The 15,820-nt window shown below is 43.9% G+C and overlaps 1 long non-coding RNA gene across 1 annotated transcript; it reads left to right on the forward strand.

Moving 5' to 3' along the window:
- Positions 1-220: 220 nt before the first annotated feature.
- LOC139004845 (uncharacterized) lies at positions 221-15,123 on the forward strand. Its single transcript, XR_011470617.1, has 3 exons — positions 221-463; positions 14,414-14,605; positions 14,712-15,123. It is a non-coding gene; the product is annotated as an uncharacterized lncRNA (long non-coding RNA).
- The last annotated feature ends 697 nt before the right edge of the window (positions 15,124-15,820 follow it).

A 15,820-nucleotide genomic window follows, 5' to 3' on the forward strand; every position in this document is an offset into this window, starting at 1 on the left:
TGGGGGAGGGGAGGTGACGTCAGAGCCCCGCCTTGCCCCAGCCTAGGGGCTGGGAAGGGATTCTCTGGCGGAGTCCGCCTCCGGGACTGTAGCGGCGGCGACCTGGGAGGCTGTGCAGAACCTCACCTGCCGGAGCTGCCGGAGCTGCCGTCCCTCCCGGGCAGCCTCTCCCTCCGGCCGCGTCTCCGGGCTCCGCTGACCGCTGGCGTCCCCCGCACCGAGCACCCGAGCGGCCCCGGCCCGGGCCCGGGCCCCCGCTGCGCGCCCCTCTCGGGCTCTCTTTCTTTCCAGCTCCCGCCGGCCGCGATTCCCACGCCTGGAACTGCAGGTGATGCTCTTCCTCTTCTGCAGCTGAAACTCGTCGCGACGCGTCGCCTGCCTGCGGTTTGCAGGGAGGAAGCGCGAACAGCCTCTGCAGCCTGGCCGGGGCGCCTTGGACTTTGTAGCCCTCCAACTTCTGGAGGTGATCGGTTTTAAATACTTCTTGTGCTCAGCGCAGCTTGTGGTCTTTGTGTTGAAAATCACGGAGCCATGTTTTAATTTGCAAATCCTTTCCTAAAGAGCCTAGGTTTTCAGACCGTACTCGGGAAGCTGAGATGGTTCCAAGGGGGGGAGGAGGGGGAGAGGGGGAGGAGGAGCCAATTTCTGATGTTTCTTACTAAGTCTTCCATCGCGACAGGGGCCAATACACAGATCAGTTGTCTGCTCCTCGTAGAATAGCCTGCGATGCATGCAAGCAGTGTTGACGTTTAATTTATAGATGAATACGTCGTTTTACGTAATTGTCCAGACCCAGGAAAAAACCTGCTGTGGAATTTTTTTTAATGTCGCTAAAATGCCAAAATAAAATATCTCCTAACAGCGTGAAATTCCCAGGGAGCCATTTCTGTGAGCTGGTTGACACTATTCCCAGAAAGTTGGCATTGAAATTCTAAGATTCCTGGGAAAGGGCTGGGGGTGGTTGGGCTGGGGGCAGTACTACAAGCGCAAGCGGCTACCAACACTGCATGTAAATCTAGTGGTCATTTTAGCTGATCCCTGGCTTTGAAAGGTAAAGGGCAAATCCCGGAGGGCACAGGAAGCAAGACAAGAAATTAAACAGTTAAGAGAATAAAAGATTAACTGTTGGAGTGTTGTATGTGCTTAGCCTTAAGGAAGTCATATAACTTATCTAAGTGTCAGTTTCCTCATCTGTGGTAAGGGAATAATGCGTGTCCCACAAGGTAATAATGTACTTGTGTATTTGCCCATTCAAAAAAATATATATTGAATGCCACTTACTTGCCTGGGGTATAGCATTCATTCATGCAGGCAGTACTCTTACTGGGCATCGAATAAAGTGTCTAGCAATATTAGTTGTCTTACCCACTCTTGTTCTTTCTAATGTCTCCGTTTTCTCATCTATAAAATTAGGAAGAGTTCAAGGGAGGTTATCACACATCATTCAGGGTACTTTTTGATTTGGAAGGGGGAGAGCACGGAGAGGCTAGGAGAATGGAGAGCTATGGGAAAGAAACTTAGAGGCCCCCACAGATCCAGGGGGCTGCCCCAAGGTACCAGGTTCTAGAAGAAGGAGGAGGCCATCAAAAGAAAGACTGGCTTAAAAGGCCAGCCTGTCCGTGCAAAGCACAGACTCCTCAGGCTTCACTATTTCAACTGCACAGGCTCACTCCTTTTATGTCAGTAGTTGAAGTTAGAAACTGACCATGTATTACAAGTTCTATAAATGATACACATAAATTCCCCCAGACACTGCTGTGCAAGTCAGTTGGATTTGCAAATCTTTAGAGTTATCATAGGTAAATCTAATTTTTCTGTTAAAAAAGAAAAATACACATGACAGGAACTTTATATATAACTAGAGGCCCAGCACACGAAATTCGTGCATGGATATGGTCCCTAGGCCTGGCTGGTGATCAAAGTGCAAGCATCTGGCATGGAAGGGCAGGTCCCAGCACCTGGGCCCCCAGACTCCTGTGCACTCCCCTCTGCCTGAGTCACGGTGCCCGAGTTCCCACGCAGAGATGCGGTGAGCGCAGCAAGGGCCTCTGGCACAGAACCTGGCCAGGCAGTTCACTCTCTCCCAGCCTGCCTTGCAGACCAGCTTCTGCTCGAACCCACGGGGAGCCCAACTGGCCCCTGCGGTCCCAGCAGCTGTGGCCTGGCTCATCTGGAAGAGGCCAGGGGGGTGGGGGGGAGGGACTTCCCCGCATGGAAGCCCTGGCATCCTAGGGTAGGATAGCAGCGGGAGTGAGAGCGAGCTTGCAGACACCCAACATTCCCACCGCACCTCTGTCCCATCACCCCCGCCCCCAGGTAGCCAGCAAGAGGTCGCAGCCCCGACCCAGAGGCCACAGGAGGTTGGTTGCTGCCACCCACCCCCAGTTTCCCATCCCAGCCTGGGGCTGGCCCCAATTGGGAGATCAAGGCTTGAGGGCTGCTGGTCACCGTCTGTGGGGCGACCAGTGGAGTGATCAGGCTCCCACTTGCACCCACCTTGGCCTGGTGCCGCCCGCACACCTGCTCCACCATTTCACCAAGGTCCTGCTCTCTTCGGGGCCCATCAGTGCCAGCAGTGCCTCCACTGCTGCCCACTGACTGACGCCCGCCATGTTCAGCGCTGCCCCCGGTGGTCAGCTCACATCATATCAAGCGGTCGAACTCCCATTCAAGGGGACAATTTGCATATTAGGCTTTTATTATATAGGACTAGAGGCCCAGTGCACAAAAATTTGTGTGCTGGTAGGGGTGGGGGAGGTGGGGGGGTGGGGGGGTGTCCCTCAGCCCCACTTGTGCCCTCTCACAGTCTGGGACCTCTCGGGAGATAACCACCTGCTGGCTTAGGCCCACTCCCCGGGTGGCAGATGGCAGGCCCGATCCCTCGGTGCCTGCCCCACCTCCCCAGGTTGCGCACACGGCAGGGCCAATCCAGGGGTTGGGGTGCTGCCCCAGGTCGGGTCGCACACGGGACGCTCGGGCGGGCTGGCCGATCTCTACTGCCCCACCCGGCCGCCCCGGGTCAGGTTGCACATGGGATGCCCGGATGGCGGCCGGGTGGGCTGGCCAATCACTGTTGCACTGCCTGGCCGCCCCAGGTCGGGTCGCACACAGACGCTTGCCGCCCTGGGTTGCAGATAGCAGGCCCAGATGGCGCGGGACAGGCGGGATGGCGCTGTCCCACCCTGCCTGCAGTATGCAAATTAGCCACCATCTTTGTTGGTGGTTAATTTGCATATCGTGCTGATTATCCAATGGGAGGCATAGCAAAGGTACGATCAATTACCATGTTTGTCTATTATTAGATAGGATATTTGATGGAATCAATCAAAATAGCTACTGTCAAAAACAAAGTGAGAGGGGCAGAAAACATTTAATAAAACCTATAGACCTGCCAGATCCAATACCATAGGTAGCCACTAGCCACAAGAGGCTATTATTAAATTAAACTCCAGTTCTTCATCTGACTAGTACCTGTCAAGTACTCAATATGTACTTGTGGGCAGTGTCTTCCATGTTGTTTAGGGCCGATTAAAGAACATTTTATTATGAGCAACACTGTTAAAGACTTTGCTATGGTTTTCATAATCTTGTATCATAATCTTGATGCATCCAATACTGAGTCATTTCCAAAGTTAAAAAAAAGAAAAGAAAAGAATCACAGAAGGATTCACTCATTCCACAAATATTTATCAAGTACCAACAATATACTAAATGAAATTAGAAGGACTCAAAATTTAATGAGTTAGGTATGTTTGGTGATTAAAAGATATTAACATGGCTTGCCCATGCCAGGTGGCTCAGTTGGTTGGGAACCTCCTCTTATATACCAAAAGGTTGCATGAACTATTCCTGCTCAGGACACATACCTAGGAATAGACCAGTTCCATCCCCAGACAGGGCACATATAGGAGGCAACCAATCAATATTTCTCTTTAGCATCAATGTTTCTCTCTCCCCCCCCCTCTAAAAAAATCAATCAACATATCCTCTAGAGAGTATTTTTAATCCTACCAGACCTGAGGCCCTGAACCTAACTGTCCCCTATACCTGGGCTCCTGAGCATTAAAGAGAAAAAAACCAACATGATATAGAAAAATGTTAGTTACATGCAAACAAATGGTTACTTGGAGACATTGTAGAAAATAGGTCTACCTGTCATCTACCTTTCATCTAGCGCCAATATTCCACCTTTGTGTGGAAATTACTGAAAAATCGGTACAGTGGTCTGGTAGGGTTAAAAAAAAGAAATATTAACATGACTTAACAAAGATATAAATGCCTAAACTGGAGGAAATTTGAAACTCTCATGTTAATTCTTAAATGTGGTATTTCTAACTTATAAGAATTAGATGGATAGACAGCCATTTTTTTGTGTCTTAAAATAACTGGGGACATAGCTAAAATTTTATGCATCAAATGATTGTTGTTGAATGTTTCAGGTGAGATGTGGTTATTTTTAGTTTATTTGAAATGTCTAATAACCCAAGGGGGTGGAGAACAGGGAAGCAAATATTTGAAATTTGGAAAATACTAAACATTTTGGTAAGAAATTGTAATTTTCGCTTATTTTTTTTTAAAGATATAAAAGGCTGATAGTGGAGGTAGCCAGTTGATGTTTTGCTCTCACATCAATATTTCTCTCTCTCTCTCCCTCTCCCTTCTTCTCTTTCTAAAAATCAATAAAAATTAATTAATTAATTAACTAAAAATAAAAGTATAATAGTTGTAGTTAAATTGAACTGTAACTATTGCTGATCATGGGGCAGGAAATTATTCCCTTTAGAGAAAGTTATAGTGTAAGAATTTTTAAAAAAAGCTGAACTTTTTGTTTACTTGCATCATTTTACGTATTTATGTGAATTTATAAACTGCAGTAAGTTTTTGATGAGGTTAATTTTGTCTAATATAAGTAAATGAGTCTGTAGACTGGTTGCCCCCAACTAAAATGTACAGTACATTAATGGTGATAGTGTTGGTTGGTAAAGGGCTAATATGCAGAACATAAAGGAATTGAAAGAAAGAAAAAAGAAAGAGAGAAAGGAAGGAAGGAAGGAAGGAAGGAAGGAAGGAAGGAAGGAAGGAAGGAAGGAAGGTTGGTTGACAATGCTTAACATGCCCTTTTAGTTGTCTTCAACCATTGTTGAGTACTAAAACCAGGGGAAATACTTAATTTAAAGCAAGAATTATTTATAAGACATTTTTAGGACTAGTCTTAGGACTACATAATTATAAGTTAGCTGACTGACTTCCAGCATGCTATGCTCTCCGTTCCTTGCTACTGCTTTCTCATTGGCCTGCACCCCCTTACTACCTACACTTCCAAAAGCTGACATACTAATAATCATTCCTTTCCACTTCCCTAGTTTTGGGATTATTTTACCCTTTGCACTGAAGCACAGCTCTCTTCCAGGATCTTCAAGGGGGGCCATTAGAGCGACAACTAGTCAACTGGTAAGCATAAGTAGGTTAATATGGGTATAGTCCTGATCCCTTCCATGTTCACCAGAACAAGGATTTTCTAAAGCTACACCTTAAAGATAAAATTTTACACTTAATGGTGAAATTCCAGATGCCATAGCCAGTTGGGAAAATATTTAGAGGCATTGCAAATCACCTAGCGGATGGCTGTTAACAACAGCAATAAAAAAGGAAAAGCATACCTTTATTTTAGGGATAAATACATAGTGAAATAGGCTGGTTGTGGGTTTTCTGTCCCTACAAATATAAGATCAACATTCCCAAGTGGTTAGGGAACAGATCTTGCTGGAGAAATATAATTCCTGTGATGCTTTTCCAGCTCAGTGATTGAGGGATTCTAAGTCTACCTTTTTGAACAATAAGCAGTGAATCATGCAGAAATGTAAACATATTTTCTCAACAGAGGTGGTAGAAAGAACATTACACTTGAAGTCAGTAAATCTGGCTTGAGTTTCATCTTTACCACATAAAATCTAATGGATTCGGTTATTACCAAATTTGAGAAGCCGTATTTTCCTCTATAAAAGTGCATCTCTAAAATGGCCTTTAAAAAATCTGCCTCTTGTCCTGCCGGCATGGCTCAGTGGTTGAGTGTCAACCTATGAACCAGGAGGTCACGGTTCAATCCCCAGTGTGGGTGTGCAGGAGGCAGCCAATCAATGATTCTTCTTATCATTGATGTTTCTATCTCTCTCTCTCCCTCTTCCTTCCCCTTTGAAATCAATTATATATATAATTATTTTTTAAATCTTCCTCTAATTGTGAGATACCAGTAAAAAAATGTACTGCAATGCCATTATTCTACTCAGATGTACCCACTGTTTCTCACCCTACCACTCCCAACTCAGTCATGAGGCTTTGTAGAACCAAAGACCAATCAGTAACATCGATGTAATGCCAATTATGCTCCAAACTCTGTTCCAACTTCCTTATATGCAAATCTCATGTAATTTTTATAAAATACTGTATGATGGTAGCAATGAATAGCCTAGCACCATGTTACAGATGAGGAACTGAGGTTTAGGAGATTAGACAACTCACACTGAATCACCTTTTGGACCGAGACCCAAGGCTAGCCAAGTCCATAGCCAGCACTCTTCTTATACACTAGTTCTTTGTGCTTCAAACCTCATTTTCACCCTTTATGAACCAAGGCTGCTGTTGTCAGCAATGCTGTGGTTTAAAAAGCAACCTAAGAGGAGAACAAAAACTATCCAATGATGGCTGGAGGAAGATTCTATTTTTCTAGCAGCTACACTGAGTATGGATTTTTAAAAATTGTTTAAAGGTGGGTCCTTTAATCACAGAGTGAAAGCATCACTGATTGTGTCTAGAAATATATATGTAATGCTGTACATCCATCATTTGTTTGGCTTACATATTTTCCTAGGTAGATATACATGCTCTTAAACACATTTCTTTTCAATTCAAAATCGCTGCCTGGCTTTTAACTTGTTTAGTCTGAACAGCAGAAAAATACACACCAATGATTCTCAATGAATTCTGACAAGGACTATCTCACAGGAGTTCATGATCAGCATTTAAATTTATACTTTGTTTTTCCCTTTGCTGGTCTGGGCAGACTAGTGTTCATTGATCTCACCAGTTCTCCTTTCTTTCATTTATTATTTTTCATATGACAAAATGGGAAATTCTCTTCATTGATATGTATTTATCTTTACTATTAAGAACCCATCTCCTCCTGGTACAAATTTTTGTTCATAAAAGCTAATCTGATATAGAAATTAAAAGGTTCCCATTTAGAAAATGAGGATTGTATAGACCCCAACATCTTTTCTCTAAGCCCTCCATGGTAGTTCTGTGGCCCTTGTCCTGAACATGGAGACCAGTTGTAACGGGTGAGATAGTAGAGGAAGTTTGCTGGAGGCCTCTGAAAATAATCTTTCTCCCTCCTAAGAGGGATCTGCCAGAGACAGCATGTGTTTCACTGGGCGTTGTCAGGTGAGGATGCCATGCCTGGGACTGCTGCAACCCTCTCACTCGCTGAGGATGAGGCCTAAACCAGGGAAGGTAGATGAGGCTTCTCAATGAATCCAATCAACTCTCTCAAGGCTTCTTTTTATGGGAGAAGGACCCCCTCCCCTTTTTTTTTTTTTTTTTTTGGCTTCACTTGTCTAGTTTTGCTGCTTTTCTGGGCCTGGAGCTGAAATACAACTGAGGCCTAGATGTTATCTTTAGGGAGGAAAAGGTCAGGGGGTCTAAACTGCATGCGCAGCCATATGCTAGGGCAGGAAAGTTACACGGGGGAGGAGGTTTTGTTTTCCCAGTTTTGCCCCTTGCTAGGCACCCGGTGCTTTCTGCCCTGGTGACCTTCTGAACCTGGCCCACCCTCCCTGCTCTGCTCATGTCTAACTGTCTGTAACAATAAGACTTGGCTGGTGGCATGCAGGAGGGTCCGTGGGGCCTCGGGTGGGTGATGTCCCTTTCTCTGACATGGAGAACTTGGAGGGCTGGGGTAGGTTTGAGGGAGGCACCGGCGGGATACTACTGATGACCGGTGAGAACAGATGTCAGCACAAGATGAGCACCGCTCTCCTCCAGCGCCAAGGAAGGGCCGGGAGGCCTCGGTGGGCGCTAAAACAGGAGGAAGGAGGAAGGAGGAAGAACAGAGCCCAGCCAGACACTGGAGGAAAACTCCAGAAAACAGCTTTCCCCTCCAAGGCTGGCCGGGAGCCGCGAGGCAGGGGACGGGATGTGGCAAACTTCGCCAAGCTGGATGTTTCCATCTTATTTAAGTTGGATTGTGTCAGGATTTGGGTAACTTGTACCTGACATCATCTCCCATAGCTAGGAAATCCTTTTTAAAATGTACTAAGAATTATTTGGGGGAAAAAATAAATGATGTACCTCCTCAACTCATTGGCCAATAGGAATTGAGCTGACTTTGATGACGAGATGGAAGGACTCTTGGTGCTTTCCCTTAATGGTGAGAAAGAAACTGCTAAGTACAAAATGATTCAGTCTTGCAAACTGCCCATTTTTCTTAACCAGAACAACGATGAAAATAAGAATATGAAATTTTATTTGTTCAACTAAAAGATTTTTCCTCATTCCTCTCAAATGTCCAAAGCCTTGCTAGCATATTTTCTTTGTAAGGACCTCCCAGAAGTAATTTCTTAGAATTTGCAATGAACGTAAACCAAACCCTGACGTCAAATAATTACCAGAGGATACAGCAGTCAGCTGGAGTGCCCACTGTCGGTCTGCCCATGACATTTGGGATTTGAATCTGTTTGTGCCTCCAGTTGCCAATATCAAATGCCAAGTCAAAAAGTGAAATCAGTTTATATACCACGGCCCACTATGTCCACACTTTGCCCATTATTTGAAATAGAATTATTTTTAAATGTAATTAAGATGTGCTGTGGTTGAAGATAAGGTCCTCTTTAAGTCAGCTTTGTTGTTTTGTACATTTAGAAGACAGTTTGCCCCTGTCCCGTTTCTAAGTAACAAACAATGTGTAAAAAGTCACTTCTCCTGTGTGGGTATGAGAGACAAAGGAGAGAGTAATCTTCCTGTCATTTCTTCCATGCCATGTTTCTTCTGGAGCAGTGCTGACAAAAACGTATTTATGACACTTGATAAAACGGTATGGCAGGCTTTACTCATGGCCATCACGACAGATGTGAGGACCACAGCAAACGCATTTTGCAGCAGAAAGGAGAGACTGGGCTTAACTCGAATACAACCAGGGAAATACAAAATGATTCAGTCTTGTAAACTGCCCATTTTTCTTAACCATAACAACGATGGTTAAGTGGGGATTCATAGCCAAGGAACAGTGTGTGTGGGCAGACGGGGTGTGGGGAGGTGTTAATTAGTAGATAAGAAATTACTGAGAAGAAATCGTCAGGAGGGAGAGGGAATTCTGGCCAAACTGATCTGACAGGATTCTTGCTGAAGAACAGCCAGGGTGATCAGATTTGATTAGATATCAGGGTAGGGGATTCTGGCTAAACCAACCTAATGGGATTCTTCCTATGACTGAGTGACGCAGGCTGGACAAAGACGGGCACCAAGTTCAAGGCCTATCGAAGGAACCTGTCTAGAGTTTGGTCAAAGAGAGAGTGTGTGTCTCTAATACTCTCCTTCTGTTCTTTCTACTCTCCTATAATTGCTCCCCCCCAAAGATAAACAAAAGGAGAAAAATAATTGTTATTAATCAAGCATCTGAGACCCTTTGACTCTCAGCTGTAATATTTGCAGGTTAACATTATTAGTCTATGTCATTGCTTTGCAAAAGTAGCCAAATTGTTTAAGGAGGTTGAGGTAGTACCCAGACAGGTGAAGGCAGAGTGCTGCAGAAGAAACGAGTTAATAACCAGAGGGCTGAGTGAGAGTTCTGCCTCTAACATTTATTAGCTGTGTGAGCTTGGCAGGATACTGAGCTTCTTAAACAGCAACATGATCAGCTGGATTCTAACATGGGCCCCAATGATTACCATCTCCTGACATTCATACCCTGTTAGTCTCCTCCCATATCCTCCCAACCAGGGTCTGTATAGCAGTAGAAAAAGCCAGAAGGGATTGGTATGTCACTTCTAAGATTAGGTTATAAAAGATGGTAACATAGCCACCTATCTATCTATTATCTATGTATCTATGTATCTATGTATCTATATATCATCTATCATTCTATCTATCTATCTATCTATCTATCTATCTATCATCTATCTCATTATCTGTTCTGAGATAAGCCCAAAGCCCACATGGTGAGAAACTGAAAGCTTCTTTCAACAGCTACATGTATAAGATTGAAAGGGGTCCTTCAGCCCCAGTCAAGCCTTCAGATGACTGCAGCCCCAACATCCAGTTTGATTGCAGCCTCATGAGGGAGCCTGAGCCAGATCACTCAGCTGAGCTGCTCCCAGATTTCTGACCCTCAGAAACTATGTGAGATAATACATGTTTGTTATTTTAAGCTGCTAAGTGTTAGGGGGAACTTGTTACTTAGCCATAGATAAAAAATTTGGATTAATGGCTTTCTACTAATAATATGAGGACTCAGTAAAAGCAGGGATGAGAAAACACTTGGTAAACCACCAAGGACTCCATGAATGCTAGAACCGTATGAATAGAGTGTAAGACAAGGTCTAGAACAGCACTATCCAGAAGAACTCTATGTGAAGATGGAAATGTTCTACCTATGCTGTCCTGTATGGTACAATTAGGTACCTGACATGTGGCTAGTGCAAAAGTTTGAGGAACTGAATTAGTTATTTTACTTAATTTTAATTCATTTCAACTTAAATAGTCATAGGTAGCTCACAAATGACTATTCCAAAATAGTGAAAAAGAACACAGCACATAAAAACCATATGCATGCTTTCTTTCCCAGTTGTGACTTTTCTGAGGAAGACACACGTTGGCCCACTCTCCCTCTCAGGAGCACACCTGTGCCTTTCCCTTTCCTCTCCCCTTCCTCCCAGGGTGTTACCCTTGCCTTTCTCTCTCCTAAGCTCCAAGGGCCCTTCTTTTGCTTCTGTAACTTGTATCCCGAGCCTATGCAGCCCAGGTGGCCCACTTCTACTACCTCTGTAACTTTCTCTTACAATCTGAAAATAAAACAAAGGAAGGCACATGCTATTTATGAAATCTGGAAATTATGGGTTAAGGAAAGCATTTATTTCCTCCCTTGTATAAGGAAGGGCAATACCTTTTGTAAAACTGAGTTTTCTGAGACCAGTGTTTTTGTGTGTATGTGTGTCATTTATTAGACTTGAAATTATGGATTCAGCTGACTATCTCACACAATTGGCTAATTTGCATCATTGATTGTAGAGGGATGCAATGAACCAACTGTTGCCTTAACTACACAGGGAGGGCACTGCTGATTCATCCCTTTGGTGGGTCAGAGAGAGTTAATAACTGAGTGTTTCTTGGCGCCATTTTACTCAATGATGTCATTTGTTATATATGTAACTCTAAATGCAAAAACAACTACTCTAGGTTACTTTCGATGACAGTTAAACCTGACTAGAGATAGACTTCAGTGTTCACAAAATTGTATCAGTTAAGGCTTACAGGATGTCATGTTTTTCATGCTGTTAGAAGAGTAGGGATGTCCATCTGGGTTCTCTTATACTTTCTAAGTGATACATGTTGAATTGTGCTCTGTACGAAAGCTGACTGTCTTCAATGTTGACTGTCTCTCTAATGTATGTCCCTTTGTCATGTCAGATCTTGCCTTTCATTCTCAAGCTTGTGGTTGAGCAAAATAACTGCTTCTGCCCTAGGCATTGCTCAAGGAAGGATGAAGGGGAATTCCCTATCCCCATTCATGAAAAAAGGAAAATTGGATCCTTACCTCATACTGTAATAAAAAAATGTTCTCTTGATGAATTAAATATGTAAAGCTTTGAGGCTAATTGTTAAAATATTTAGAAGAAAGTAATTTATGTGAGTTTATGGAAGGATTTACTAGAAGGGACACAGAATGTTCTAATCATGAAAGGTTGGCACATTTAATTACATAAAAATTAAGAACCTCTGTTTATCAAAAGACACCATTTTAAAAAGTAAAAACTCAAGCCCCAGTTTGGGAGAATACTCAGTTCACAAATATAATAGATAAAACTTAATATCTATATATATAAAAGCCTAAGCAACTGTTTGACCGTTCAACCAGTAGCTATGATGCACACTGACCACCAGGGGACAGACACTCAACGCACAGACATAGAAACATGAAACAGACTGATGAATCTCAGAGAAGAGGGGAGAAGGGGGAGGGCAGGAAGAGATTAACCAAAGATCTTATATGCATACTAGAGGCCTGGGGCATGGAATCGTGCATGGGTTGGGTCCCTCTGCCTGGCCTGCAGGGATTGGGCTGAAACTGGCAGTCTGACACCCCCCAAGGGGTCCCAGATTTCGAGAGGGCGTAAGCCAGGCTGAGGGACTCCACCGGTGCACAAATCCATGCACCAGGCCTCTAGTATTTTAAAGTCCTACCAATCAATAAGAAGAAGTTTCAATAGAAAAATAGGAAAGATTCAATAGATAAAAATGGGGAAAATCATAAACCTGTATTTTGGAAGAGGAACTATCAATGATGATTATACATGTGGTAGGTTTAATTATGCTCCCATCCCCCAAAATTATATGTCCATGTCCTAATCCCCAGAACTACCAGTATAAATGTGAACTACTGGGGAAAAGGGTCTTTGCAGATGTAACTAAATTAAGACTCTCAAAATGAGATCTTCCTAGATTATCCACATGGCCCTTAAATTCAATCATAAGTGCCCTTATGAGAGTCATTCAGTTGAGACACACAGAGCTAAAAGGCCATATGAGGGCAAAAGCAGAGATTGGAGTTATATGGCCACCAGCCAAGGAATGCCTGTGCCACCGGAAATTGGGAGACACAAGGAAAGCCAACACCTTCATTTTGGACGCCTGGTTTCCAGAACTGGGAAAGAATACATTTTTGTTGTTTCAAGCCACCCAGCGAGTGGTAATCTGTTATGGCAATGCTGAAAACAATACAGTGCATAGGAAGACATACTCTCCTTAGTTACCAGAGAAACCAAAGTTAAGTCGTCCATGTAATACCCTTGTATACGTACCATATCGGCAAAAAGCAAGATGTTTGATCATATCAGACGTGGTGAATATGCGGCTTAACAGGAACTCTTACACAGTACTGGTAGGATTACAAATTTTTGCAGCTACTAGATTTAGTACACCCACGGGGGACTCTAAGCCATGTACGCCAGCAGAGAGCTTTATAAAAACTTAGAGCAGCTTTGTTCATAATAACAAAACACTGGAAAACACACAAGTGTCCAGCAATAGGAGAAGGAATGAATAAATTGCAGCATCTTCACACTCTGAATTTTACACAGGGGAAAAAGAACGTGCAATGACAGGTAACAATATGAGTGATTTTTAAAAATATAATGTGGAGTGAGAAATAGATGTAGACATTTGTTCAAAATCCAGAAAAACTAAACAATATGATGCTTAGGGAAATATTCGTAAGATATAGAGTATTCATGTTTTATGAGGATAGTGGTTGCTTGAGAGAAGGCTGGTGGGTGGGATAGGGAGATACATTAAGGTACGGGGCTGTTCTAGTTCTGAAATAGGGAATGATTGTATTCATTTTGTGCTTTTTAACTTAAAATATTTTACATGAGTTCTTTTACTACCATATTACTATTAAAAATATTTAACACCCAAACAAAAGTAAAGGAGAATGCTGTCATAATTAGGGCCATAGATAGAGTTCATCTGTTACCTAAAGTTTTCAATGTGTCTGTTGAATACCCTTTTGAGAGCTATTTGGAGAAGTGGAGGGTAGCAAGAACAGATATAACCTCAAATACAGAAATGAAAGGAAATCAAATACTCCTCTGCATATGTGTTGACATGAGAATAGCTGTTAGAGTGGGTAGCAGAAAAAGGGGCCACAGGTCAGAAGAAGGGGGATAGGACTGCCTAGATAAAAGTGTGATCCATCACCAAAAGCTTTTCTAGGTACTTAAAATTACCAGAGTCCTGCTATGAGTGAAGATGAATTAGTGGGATGAAGCAGTCAAGGCCACCAGGTGCTCTCGGAGGAAAACACTGAAAGTTTCAGAGTGTACAGTAGATACCCACGTGGGCCTTCAGCTAGCATGCAGGTGTATGTAACCGGGTACCATGAGCTCGTGTCAGCTGTTTTAAATGAGTGTGTGTGGAGATGAGCACAGTTCAGTTTTTTACCTGTGTGTTTAGATCGTCAGTACAAAACCCCAGGCCTAACAAGATTTGCACATCCACTTGTTGGCTGGAGGGAATGCATCTGCTTCCGGTTGGGACCCCAAATGATACAAACAGGCCCATTAATTAACTCTCAAACCAGCTATTGGTGATCCTGGGTGTGGTTTCCTGGCAGCTGTCACCATACTATTTTTCTATATTCCAGGTAACAAAGGTGTTCGTATAGAGCGGTGGTTCTCAAAGTGTGGTCTCAGACCAGCAGCATCGGCATTTCCTGGGACTTGTTAGAAGTGCAGAGGTCAGGCCCTGCCCAAGGTCAACCGAATCCAAAACTCCCAGGGGGGCTGAGCAATCTTCTCTTATAGACCCTGCAGATGATTCGGACATGTGTTCAAGTGTGAGTACACTAGCATAGTGCAACCCAATGAAGCTCATGAACCCTGACAAAAAAAGACACCTACCAAGAAGATGGCTAACTTGATTCCATTTTTTTTTTTAAACAGAGCTTAGCTGCCATTTCTGCACAGGGGCCTCTCCTGCAAACTGCGGAGAAGCCCGTGCTTAACTGCCTGCCCCTGTACTGAACGGCCTGCCGGCACCGTTCCTGCCACCTGAACCCGCCCTTATAAAGGAGCCCCACCAGGGGCAAGGACTTCTGTCCATGTAAGCCAGCTGCCCTCTTGCTGGGAGAAAGCACTTTCCCTTTTCCCAGATCCTGAAGACTGCCTTTCTGTGGCTCAGCATGTGGAGCAGCCCAGCCCAGCATGAGGCAGACCAGCCAGGAGCAGAGCAGAGCAGACCATGGAGCAGAGCAGAGCTGTCTAGCCTGGGAGGGGCCTGGCCCTATGGCTGCCTCGCAGCCCTGCTGCCTCACAGTGAGCTGGTTTGCACTGAATAAAGTTTTCTTCTTCATAACACCCCAAATTGGGGGTTCCTGTGGGTATTGAACTGACACCAGTGACCATCAGTTCACAAAGCTAATAGCAGCTACAGTGCTATTTTTAAACTAATGCTTTGATGTACACATACATAGTGAAATGATCACTAGAGTCAAGCTAATGAACAGTTCCATCTCCTCACATGATTACGTGCGCACGCCTGTGGTGAGAGAACCCTCTGAGGTCTCTCTCTGAGCAAGTTTCCAGTGCACAGTACGGTATACTGACCACAGTTACTATGCTGTATGCACACCAGCTCTCCAGAACTTATTCATCCTAAGTAACTGAAACTTTGTACCTTTTGACCAATATCTTCCCAATTCCCCTACCTCCCCACCCCTGGTAACCATCGATCTATTCTCTGCTTCTATGATTTTCACTTTAATACATTCCACATATAAGTGAGCTCATGCAATATTTTTCTTTCTATGCCTGGCTTATTTTACTTAGAAAAATGTCCTCCAGGTTCATCCATGTTGTTACAATGGCAGGATCTCCTTCTATTTAAAGGCTGAAGGGTATTCCATTGTATACAGTGGCTACCTGCCAATCCATGTGTTCTGTTCAGCAGCCCTAACTGCAAATAAGAGCCGACGGTGAGATGATGGCTCCAAAGACAGGCATCACAAATTCTGAGGTCTTGTCCCATTTTCTGGAATCATGTTAGGAAATAG

The sequence above is a fragment of the Myotis yumanensis genome, unplaced genomic scaffold (genome assembly GCF_028538775.1).
Source record: "Myotis yumanensis isolate MYYU_CA2020_CCGP unplaced genomic scaffold, mMyoYum1.0.hap1 SCAF_3, whole genome shotgun sequence".
Lineage (NCBI taxonomy): Eukaryota > Metazoa > Chordata > Mammalia > Chiroptera > Vespertilionidae > Myotis > Myotis yumanensis.